The sequence below is a fragment of the Cibotium barometz genome, chromosome 2 (genome assembly GCF_041138505.1).
Source record: "Cibotium barometz isolate CiBa-2024 chromosome 2, ASM4113850v1, whole genome shotgun sequence".
NCBI classification, from domain to species: domain Eukaryota; kingdom Viridiplantae; phylum Streptophyta; class Polypodiopsida; order Cyatheales; family Cibotiaceae; genus Cibotium; species Cibotium barometz.
Window position 1 is genome coordinate 29,461,277 of NC_141047.1, and position 11,999 is coordinate 29,473,275.

Genomic DNA, 11,999 nt, shown 5'->3' on the forward strand with positions numbered 1-11,999 from the left:
AGCGAAGAGGGGAGCGTGTACGTCAACAATGAGAAGCGGGGACTGCAGAGTGCAGCGAAGGAGAGAAAAAGACCGATTGTGGGCAAAAAGGAGAGGAGAGTTTTCCTTGGGGAGCCGCCTCTGGTAGCGAGAAGGTTAGGAGGTGTTGCTGTTGGGCGTGACGGCTGACAGTGTGAGGAGGCTGGTGCCGACTGCACTGAAGCAGTGAAGGGGAGGGAAGCACGTCGATAGTAGAGAGGAAGAAGGTGGTGGCGCCAACTGCAGCAAAGGAGAGAGAGGAAGACTCCGACTGTAAGCAAAAAAGGAGAGCACATCAGTAGCAAAGCCGTGGAGGAAAGGAACGCCGACTGTAGTAAGCAGAGAAAAGAAGGGAATACGTGGACTGCAGGCAAAAGCAAAGGAGAAGTGGTGGCGGCGATTGGCAGGCCAAGAGCGAGGACGAGTAGTGCGGGAGAAGGTCGCGATTGTGGGCTTCCCCTCGCTTCTTTCTCTCTCTCTCTCTTCGCAGAAAAGAAGCGAGCATCGTGGTGTGAAGCTCGAGGTGATTTGTTGAGGCAATGATGGTGATTGTGTATACGAGGTGGAAGACGAAGCCAAGTATAATAGGCGATGGCACATTTCCAAGGGACCTTGAGAGCAAGCGCAGAATATGAGTGTGTGTGTTGTTGGGATGCTACGGCTGGTGTCTGACTGAGGGCTGCTGGAGGGCTGAGGTGATGTTGTTCTAAGAAAAGGTGTGAGAGGGATTAGCCAAGATGAATGGGGGACAGCCTTGTGAGTATACATCCTTTGTGTTGATGTGAAGGTATCGTGTATGTATGGTTGTGTGAGGAAAAGCTTCTGTGTCGGAAGAAGCTTGTATGAAGTGTTGACTGGGAATTCAGGGATGGATGATACTGGTGATGTATTTGGCTATGGTTGTGTGTTGGTATCCTGTGTGTGTTGATTTACAGGAGAAGGCGTGATTGACGTGTTTGGTGGTGTAGTCCACGGGTTTACACTCTCACAGTGCACTTTGTGCCAGCCTTCGATTACCTCATCATGCACACAATGGAAGTGTATGTGTTGCTGGGTGATTACTTGTCTATGGTGCCCCTATTTTGGGCTGTTTTTCTGGTGTGGGTGGTGTGGTGAGTCGTGTGAGAAGTGTTCCAGCCAGTGTGCTGGTGGTGCCCCGTTTTCTCCTAGTGTTCCAAGGATTGGGGGAGTGGGAAGCTATAGAGGCCTATTCCCGTGTTCTTTTTTCCACTCCACACCCTCATCAAAGCGTATGCTCATACCACCTTGAAAGCATACGACCACCATTCCCCAAAAAAAATCACACACAACAAAACAAACTATCCACAAGGCGTCAAATGGAGATAAGAATGCATAGTGTGGCTGAATTAGTTTCTTATTAAGCTCTTAATCATGAATAAGCTTGGTTAAGCCTCTACATTAGTTGGTTCCTTTGATTTCTCCAACTCTCAAGTGATACAATTGGGGATTTTATAATAATAGCCCTAATTTCTTGCAATTGGTCAAATACTCATGCTATTCACTTGTGTGGAGAGCTATATGGGCCTCAATGAAGACCATATGCAACCATATGTCCTCAATTGAAGCATTAGGAGAACCCTAAGCAAGATTTCAACAGTCTTATCATTTTCTTGGAAGCAATTTGGGGATTTGGTTCTATTTTCAACATTGCTTGGCAATTGAGGATTTCCATGGTTTAATGGAGCATTGAGATCCTTTCATGCATTGTTACATGTAATTGGAAAGTTGTAGATGCCATTCATAGCTATTTTCATGATATGATATGTCACATGACATATCATGCCATGGTTTCATATGAGTTTATGGAATGGAGATGTATGCCATTGATCATGTTGATGCAAGTGATATGAGGTATGCCATATGCTCTTGTGAAGAGGCACATGTTTGAGCATTGTGAAAGGCAAGTGATTGAAGTTGTACATGGGAAAACATCTTTTTGAAGCTCACCCTTACAATCCTCATCATCACCATTAAAATCTTGTATTGATGGAAATTGGCATGCATTTATAAGTGCCATTTGTAAGTGAACCCCTATTCTAACTAGCGTAAGTTTACGTATCTGACTGTATCGTAGGAATCCACCGCCGATCTAGCCTAACCGCCCCATGGGTTAGCCAATCGCTGTATTGGTGGGATTCCTTATATAAAAATTTGGTTATGTTTTATCCCGAGTACCAGGGAAAAGAGTTCCCAGGTCCCCTGGCCGACACTTCAAGCAAAATTCAAGGTAGTCACACCACTTACACACCCAATATGAAATTGCCTTTTTCACATATTTGGCTATCTTTAAAGCAATCTTTTAATGAAACCATAGTATTACTGATCATAATCCTCCAAAATATCTAGTCCATTGTTTTACAAAAATATCATCCAGACTCTCCGTGGAAGACCACCTAGTCAACCAACGAGATCCAATCTTGAATTCCAGTTCACATAGATAATTCCTTTCTAGTCCATCCATATCTTCCTCGACATACGTATGGGTGTCCTAGCAACTGCGAGCCCGTGCATCACCTGGTCAGAACCCTCTAGGATCCTACTTAGGTGTCCTAGCACTTCACTCAGGGATTGCTTTGTCGGTCCTCGCCCATCGTATCGGAAGCGCACCATTTTAACTATATCGAGGCTGGTCAAGACCTCGGCGGCAGGATTTGCCGACGAGCGATGTCCTTTGACGACTCCCCGCCAGCTATTGCAAAGAATCTCTCCTTAGTTAAATCTAAGCCAAATGCTTCCTCCAGCATTCTGGCGTGAAATATTCCTTTTCAAAACAAAGTTTCTATGCAAGTAAGAATTTTCCCGTTTTGAGTTGATTCCACAGAGTTGATTCCACAAAAACCCTTTTTCTTGAAAAACCCAACTTTCTTAATGAAAATCATGGATCTCTTATCAAGGTAATCCACCCATCAATTTCAATGAATTTCGAGCTTATTTCTCGACGATATCGATCTAGGAAAACTTCCCTAAATCAGCCGGTTGTCTAAACTTCGTATTGAAGATTTGGAATTGGTCACGAGATTTTGCTTGATTCAGATTCGAGAGATGGGCGAGTAATTTACTGGCCTGCCATTCTCATGGTCGTGGTCTACCAAAATTTATTTGGTTTACTTCTAACTTTGATTCCTAAGGATTTTCTTCAGATAAATTAACGGTGACTTCCAACCGAAGGGAAAATCCAATTTTATAAAAATTCATTCTATTGCACAATAGATCAAAAATAGTTCTTTTTGAGAATAATGCAATTTTATAAAAATAACTCTTTTTCCAAATAATTCAATTATGAATATGTATCATTTTACTCATTATTCTGCATAAAAATATCTTAAAATATTATTTCCATCAATTTGTTATTCAACATTTAGAATACCATAATTTCCTACGTGAAATTACGGTGAAAACTCCTCTTTTATATCTAAATTAATTTATGCCATTTTTTACTTAAAAATAAAATAAAAATTTCTCTTTTAAATAAATAAAAATATCCATAATTAGAAATATGCCAAAAATTCTTCCTTTAAAATTTAAATATTCAAATCTCAAATATCATGGAAATTCCTCTTTTTACATCTAAATTTTTATGCATGAAAATAAATTTATCAAAAATTCCTCTTTTCTCTTAATTAAATAAATATGCATAAATACTAAAAAAATTATTTTTTATAAATATGATGAAAATCATTCTTTTAGCATAAAATATCCAAACCTAGAATATGGTAGGAATTCCTCTTTTTGCATTATTAAAAGTATGCATAAAATTAAGATATATTTTTTTTCTAAAAAATTTGCCATAGCTTCGTTGCAATTATTGAGAATATTCATTTTTCTATTTAAATGAAAACTTGTAATGAAAATAATGATAGAAACTTCTCTTTTAAACTAAAATTAGATTTATGCATACATAGCATAATTATAATCATAATTATAAGCATAATTATGATTAATTCTCTAGATTAGACTAAAATAATCATTTCTCATTTCTAAAAAATTTAGCATAACCTCCTTTCAATTTAGGATGAATTTATATGATTTTTCCATACCATAAACAAGATTAAAAAGAATCAATCTTTCTTTTTCCTAGATTAAAAATCATGAAAATAACATCTCTTTCTCTAGCTTATCAAGCACAAAGTTTAGCTTAAGATAAAGAGTTTATGAATAAGAATCATCCTTCTACCAAGGATTTAGCCATAGGAATGACTAATCTTTTCAAGAGAGAGATTTCCTTAAAGAAAAACATTAAGATTAAGCATAAAAATTAACGTTAATCTAAATAGACATTATGAATCTTTGGGAAAGCTTGATTTGAAGAAAAACCATTGCTTAGAAAGCTTCTCAAGCTTTAGAGGGGTTGAGAAGAAGAAAATCATTGAGAGAATTGAAAATAAAACATTATGATTTGGGCTTGTTTCTTTGGCCAGAAGAGAAGCCCCCAAGCAAGTCCTTGGCCACCAAGAGAGAGAGAGTAATCTCCAAGAGAGGTTGGAGGAGAGAGAAGCTCCAAAGCTCTAAGAGAAGAGGGAAATTAGAGAGATAATAGAAATAAGCTAATTTAGAGAAAATACTGGCATGGTAATGCTCCAATATGCAAATACAAAGGAATGAGGGTCTATTTATAGGTGAGGGAGGCCACTAACCAAGCGCAATTGGGTTCTAGAGCCTTCTAGCTTTAGTTTGACCCAATTCGGACAAGATTTGGATCAGTTTGGCTCCCTTTTTGATCCAGTTTGCACCAGGAGAGAGGAGAGATAAAATATCTTGATTATTTTGAATTAAAAAATCCAAACAATGATGAGGAAAAAGGTGCCTACCTCAAGTGGGTCTCCCACCTTACTGAGGTGTCAAAAATGCATCATTTCACCTAAATATCTCATTTTTTAACTAATATACCTTGATTTTTAAATAATAAACCTTGTACTCAGTCAACTCTTCATCTTATGTGAGCATTTACTCATTTTTGGGGTATTTTCTTTTATTATTTGTATTTATCTCATCCCAACACTTGGATTAATTCTATTGGCCCTTTGGAACTTTATTTGGACCTTAATCCAAAAATTTCTGAAAATGTGGACTCTTAGGCTAAGGCCTTTAATACACATATTCAATTAATTCGTAATGCACATTGGAAAGTTTATTTTGAACTTCTATTTCAGGGGAATTTATCTTAGATATTAGGATAAATTTTGTATCCAAAAATATCTCAATTTTGAATTACCTCTCTCTAGGCCAAAACAAGGGAAAACAATATTTTCTTGCATTCTAAAATAGGGAATGGTTACAGGGGATTGAGGTAAAAGCTTATAAACCATTCAGGGCTGAGGAGGAATCTTACATCCTCTTCCACTTGAAAAACACGAGATGTCCTCATCTCGCAAAGTGGGGGGTAATCCTTTACCAACTCTTCTTCTTTCTCCCAAGTGGCATCCTCAAAAGGGAAGAACTTCCACTTGACCAAAAATTCTATGAGGACTCTACTCCTAAGAACCTTCTCCCGAACGTCAAGGATTTCTTCAAGTTGGAGTACCATCTAGCCTTGACTCAGAGAAATCAATTGTTCATCATCAAGCATGTGACTCGGGCTGGGTACATACTTTTTAAGTAAAGTGACATGGAATACATTATGCACCTTGAGATAGGGAGGTAGAAGAAGTTCATAAGCTAAATCTCGTACTTTCTTTATAACAGCATACGGTCCACAGCATCTGGGAGAGAACTTCTTGTACTTCCTTAGAGATAAAGAGCTTCTTTTGGGTCGTACTTCAGTGAAGACCATATCCGATTCTTCAAACAATCTCTCTAATCTCTTTTTGTCAGCATACTGCTTTTGCCTATCCTGGGCAACCTTAATATCTTTGCGCATTAATTGCATTTGCTGCTCCATATCATCAAGCATTTGTATGGACATCTCGACTCTGATCAATGGGTCGGACCATGTTAATGGCGTAAGGCAATCTTGTCCATACAGAGCTTTAAAAGGGCTCATCTCGATACTTCAGTGATAGGAGGCATTGTAAGCAAACTCAACCAGGTGCAAATAGCTTAACCACATCTTGGGTGTAAACTCAACCAGGTGCAAATAGATTAACCACTTCTTGGGTTCCCTGCCACAGCATGATCAAAGGATATCTTTTATTACCTGGTTTACTCTTTCAGTATGACCATCTGTCTCTGGATGATAAGCTGTATTGAGATCTAAGGAAGTTCCTATTGCTTCGAAGAATGCAGTCCAGAACCTTGATGTGAACTTAGAATCTCTATCACTAAGCCATGCAGTCTGAAAATCTCCTTGAGGAAGACTCTGGCAACATCCACTGAAGAGTAGTTTCTTTTACTGGAATCAGATGGGCAACCTTGGTCAATCTGTCAACTACCACAAAAATGGAGTTGTAACCTGATTGCACTGACGGTAATCCAGTAACAAAATCCATACTGATACATTCCCACTTCATCTGTGGAATGTCCAAGGGATGTAGCTTACCTTGCATTTTAACCCTTTTTGCCTTGACTCTTTGACATGATAAGCATTGACGTACATGATTGAGTACATCCCTTTTGAGTCTTGGCCAGAAGAAGCTCTTTTTTATAGACATGTAGGTCTTTATGAACCCTGGATGTCCAGCTATCGGGCTATCATGGGCTTCCCTCAGAATTTTTCCCTTTGTTTCCTCATCATTAGGAATGCATAACCGATTATTGTAATACATGCATCCTTCGTCCATTTTGTACCCAAGAACTTGACTCATTTCCTGAGGAGTCTTGCTTTCCTGCATATTAGTAAGGTAGCAATGGGGGCAAAGAATTTGTCCTACATGATTTTCTCTCTTGCTTCACTGATCAATGGATTTGACACCAATGTAATTGCAAGCAAGGAGGCTTTCCTACTGAGCGCATCCACTACCACATTTTCTTTCCCTGGCCCCGGTACTTTATCTCAAAGTCAAATTCTTGCAGGGTCTGCATCCACCTTCTTTGACGCATGTTGAGATCCCTTTGGGTGAGGATCCACTTCAAACTTTGATGATCTGTCATCAAGGTGAATCTCTCTCCCAAGCGATAATGTCTCCACAAGTTTAGAGCATAAACAACTGAGAGTAACTCCAAGTCATGGACGGCATAATTTCTCTCATGCGCGTTCTGATCTTTCTGGATTCATAGGCTATTGCATGACCTTCCTGCATAAGTGCACCACCTACGGCAAAACGACTGGCATCTATTATCACTACCTCAAAGGGTAAGGAAAAATCTGGTAGTTTTAGGATAGGGTTGGTTACTAAAGCTGTTTTCAGCTTGTCAAAGGCACTCTGACACATAGCATTCCACTGAAATAGGGTGCTCTTCTTGAGAAGGTTAGTCAAAGGGGATGCTATCTGAGCATACCTGGGTATAAAGATTCTACACCATCCGGTTATTCCCAAGAATCCTCTGACTTCTTTCACACTGATTTGGGCTCTGACCACTCCACAACTGCTTGGATTTTAGCAGGTTCAGGAGAAATCCTGTCTTTAGATACTATGAATCCCAAGTATTCTACATGGTCAGCAAAGAAAGTGCACTTGCTCTTCTTTGCAAAGAGTTGGTGCTTCCTTAAGATCTCCAGGACTTTGCGCACATGATCTTCATGATCAACTGCATTCTTGGAGTATACCATGATGTCATCAAAGAAGACAAGAACAAATCCATCCAAGTATTCTCTGAGAATATCTCTAAATGGCATAACTGTGAATTCATAATGCCCATAGCGAGTATTGAAAGCTATCTTTGGGATATCTTGCATGAGACGATTAAACGTCATTGGGGCATTAGTTAATCTAAATGGCATAACTATGAATTCATAACGCCCATAGTGAGTATTGAAAGCTATCTTTGGGATATCTTGTTCCTTGATTCTGATCTGGCGGTACCCAGATTTGAGATCTATCTTTGTGAACGTTTGGGTTCCACTTAACCGATCCAAAAGTTCATCAATCCTAGGGATAGAATACTTATTTTTAATTGTTAACTGATTTAATCCTCTGTAATCAATACTCTGTAATCAATACAGAGGATTAACGTTCCATCTTTCTTTTTCTGAAAAAGTATGGGCGCACCCCAAGATGAAACACTAGGTTTGATGAATCCTTGCTCTAGCAATTGTCTTAACTGCTCCTTAAGTTCTATGGCTTTTGGAAATTGCATCTTGTATGCACGCTGGGCTACTGGCTCAGCTCCGGGGGGGTTAACTCTATCTCATGATCTACTTCACAAGTCGGAGGCATCTCAGTCAGTTCTTCAGGGAACACATCAACATACTCACTTAACCACTCTGGTTCCTTAGCCTTGAATTTTATGTCTACTAGATTCATCTTAACTACATAGACAGCTTACCTCTTTCTGAGTCCCTTTAACAATTTAGAAGCTTTGACTAATTGTAGCCGCGCGACTGGGGATCTAGAAATTCCAGTTCCTTGAACTTTATTTCCGTGAAGGTCAAGGGAAGAGATGGTTCCATTGTGACAATGAATGTCAGCCTGATTCTTATGGAGCTAATCCATTCCAAGGATTCCATCATAGATTCCCAAGGGTAGGACTCTGAACTGGCAATCTGTTACATTCCCATCTAGATTAAACTGAATATGGTCTGTCTCAAGGTGTGTGAAAAGAATCTTTCCATTGGCCAATTCCACTTGTATAGATTTCCCCGATTTTTGATTTAGGACTAGCTTATGCAGACATCCTGGGGAAATAAAAGAATGTGTACTGCCTGAATCAATCAAAAGCTTGAATTGCTTACCCTTGTACTCTACTAGAGTCTGGAGGACTGAGAACTTACGATTTGGCCCCTGATGCTCAACGGCGGCATAGATCAATCCTTTTTCTTTCTCCACTTCCTTAGCTATTGTGACGGCTCTAGCTGTTGCAGTATGAGGTGGAACTCTCTCTCTTTGGTTTCCCCAATTCTAGGAGGGAGTTCTGAGGCTACTTTGCATTGAGGCTGCAGGTTGAGCTGGCACTCTTCTGGTGTTGCCTTGGTTTTGGGCGAGGGGGACCCTGATTAGACTGATACGAAGGAGTCTGTCTCTGAACTCTAGGACCTTGGCTTCCTTGGCCCATAGAAGGAGTTGGGCAATCCTTGAGCTAGTGCCCAAACCCTTGACAACCAAAACACTTATTTTCACTCTGAAAGCTCTTCCCTCTGCATTCTAGAAAGAGCCAGGGTTCCTGGAAAAGAGCTTCGAGAAAAAGGTCTACCTTCATTCCTGAAATTTCCCATCTCCTGATTCTGATTAGGACCTTGGTCTCTCTTTGGAGGCAGAAGTTTGGAAGAACTTCCTGGTCTTTTGAAGGATGAGGGATCTGCTTCGGCGGGACTTTCACAACAAAGGCCTTGGCGAAGTCCTTTGCCATCCTCACTGCTTCAGTAGCCATTGAAACTGGCTTGGCATTCTTGACTAGGGTGTCCAAAGGTTTGCTCATTCCTTGAATGAACCTGGCCATCAGCTGTTCTTTATCTAGCGGTAGCGAGCATTTGAGGAGGAGAGCGATAGCTATGCTCCCCTGAGCCAACTCCAAGAATTCATTCATCTTGGTTTCCAAAAAGCTAGGAGGATAGAATCTCGTCCTTAGATAAGCCTTGAGATCAATCCAGCTATGAGATCCCCCCTCTGGGGGCTCAGCAGGTGGCAGAAGCGGCGTCGGCCTCCCGCATGGGGCAGGGATCCACACTCGGGGCCTCGTCCGCGGATGTTCGGACGAGGGACTAGCCCGGGCGGTTCCTTCTAAACCGAGCCCGAAAAAACTCCCCTCGCCCGAAAGGCATGCCTGGGAAAAATCTTCTAATGGGGAAATTACTTTAACGAGTCAAAGTTTTAACTAGTTAAACTGATTTGACCGAACCTAAAGTCACATGGTCAGAGACTTGCACTTGGTCCATGAAATCACCGCTTTTTTCCTCCTTTAATGAGGCACAGACCCGCTCCTCCCACAGAACAAGGTCTTCTCAGGACTTAATCTAACTAACGTAACTAATCGCATCTTAGTTGTTTCATAGGAATCCTCCGATCCAGCGGTTAGCCAACCACCCGACCACTGTATTGGTGGGATTTCTTTATAAAGATTTGGTTGTGTTTTTCCTCGCGTATCGAGGAAAAGAGTTCCCAAGCCCCCTAGTCGACGATTCATGCAAAAATTAAGGTAGGCATACCACGTACACACCCAATATGAAATTGCCATTTATAACAGATTCGGCTGGCTTTAAAACAATCCTTCAATAGAAATCATAATATTACTGATCATCATTCTCCAAAATTCTGAGTCCATTATATTACAAAATGTGTCCTTTGGACTCTCTGTTGAAGACCAGTTGGCCAACCAACGAGATCCAGTATCAAAATTTGTTTCACAAAAATCTTTCCTTTTAGTCCATCCAAATCTTCCTCGACGCACGCATGGGTGTCCTAGCAACCGCGAGCCCGTGCATCGCCTTGTCAGAACCCTCTAGGATCCTCCTTAAGTGTCCTAGCACTTCACTCAGGGACCGCTTCGTCGGTCTTCACCCATCGTACCGGAAGCGTACCATTTTAACTGTACCGAGACTGGTCAAGACCTCGGCAGGCTTTGTCGCAAGCGACATCCCTCGACGACTCCCCGCCAGCTATTGCAATGAAGCTCCTCTTAGTAAAATACATACCAAATGCTTCTAGGATTCTAGCATAAAACAGTCATTTAAATGAAAAACAGAGGTTCCAATGCAAGTAAAATTCCTAGTTTAAGATTGGTTCCACAAAATCCCTTTTTTCATAATTCCCTGTTTTATATAATGAGGATCCTTGATCTCTCATCAGGGTAATCTACCTATCATCAGGGTAGATTACCCTGATCTCTCATCAGGGTAATCTACCCATCATTTTATCTTATTGTCCAACTAGATTCTTGGTGAGTTCAATCAAAGGAAAACTAGTTTAGTTCAACAGTAGTCTATTCTTTGTATTTAGGAACTAGAATTGGTCACGAGGTTTTTGCTTGATTTAGATCGAGAGATGGACAAGTAGGTTTACTGTCCATCCCTCTCGTAGTCTAACCAAATTCATTCAGTTTAATTAGGATTCCCTTCAGATAAACATCTAATTTTGAATAAATATCAATTTAGTAATTTTACCAATTAAAATATCCAAAGATATTCTTTCTGCCACATAATGTCTCGACCTTAATTCATTAGGTAGAATTATGGTGGAAATTCATCTTTTGACACTAAAAATTAATTCAAATCCATCTTTTCTTAAATATCATAAAAATTCTTCTTTTAACTAAATACCAATATCTTTTTTTTTAATAAACTTGAAATCCCTTTTTTTCTCATTTAATGAGTGAAATCCAAATATCATGGGAATTCCTCTTTTATCATAAATTAAATCTATCTAAAACTCCTCTTTAATTTAAATAAAAATATTCAATATTCCAAATATACCAAGAATTCTTCTTTTTCCATTTAAATGATTAAATTTCAAATATGATGGGAAATCCTCTTTCATTATTTAAATCTATTCATGCATAAAATAATTTCTCTTAAAAATTACATAAAATATCCATTAATTCCATTATACTAAAAATTCCACTTTTCTCATTTAAATGATTGAATTCCAATTATGGTGGAATTTCTCCTTCATCATTTAAATTTATCTATGCATAAAAAATAAATTCAACTAAATTTTCTCTTAAAAATTAAATACAAATCTCCATTAATTCCATTATACTATAAATTTCACTTTTCTCATTTAAATGATTGAATTCCAATTATGGTGGGAGTTCCTCTTTCATTATTTAAATTTATCTATGCATAAAAATAAATTTAACTAAATTTTCTCTTAAAAAAAAAATCTCCATTATTTTAGTATTCCAAATTTTCTCTTTCTTCACTGGAATACATGGATTTCCATTATCATTGGAATTTCTCTTTTATCATAAAAATGAATTACTAAAAATTTCTC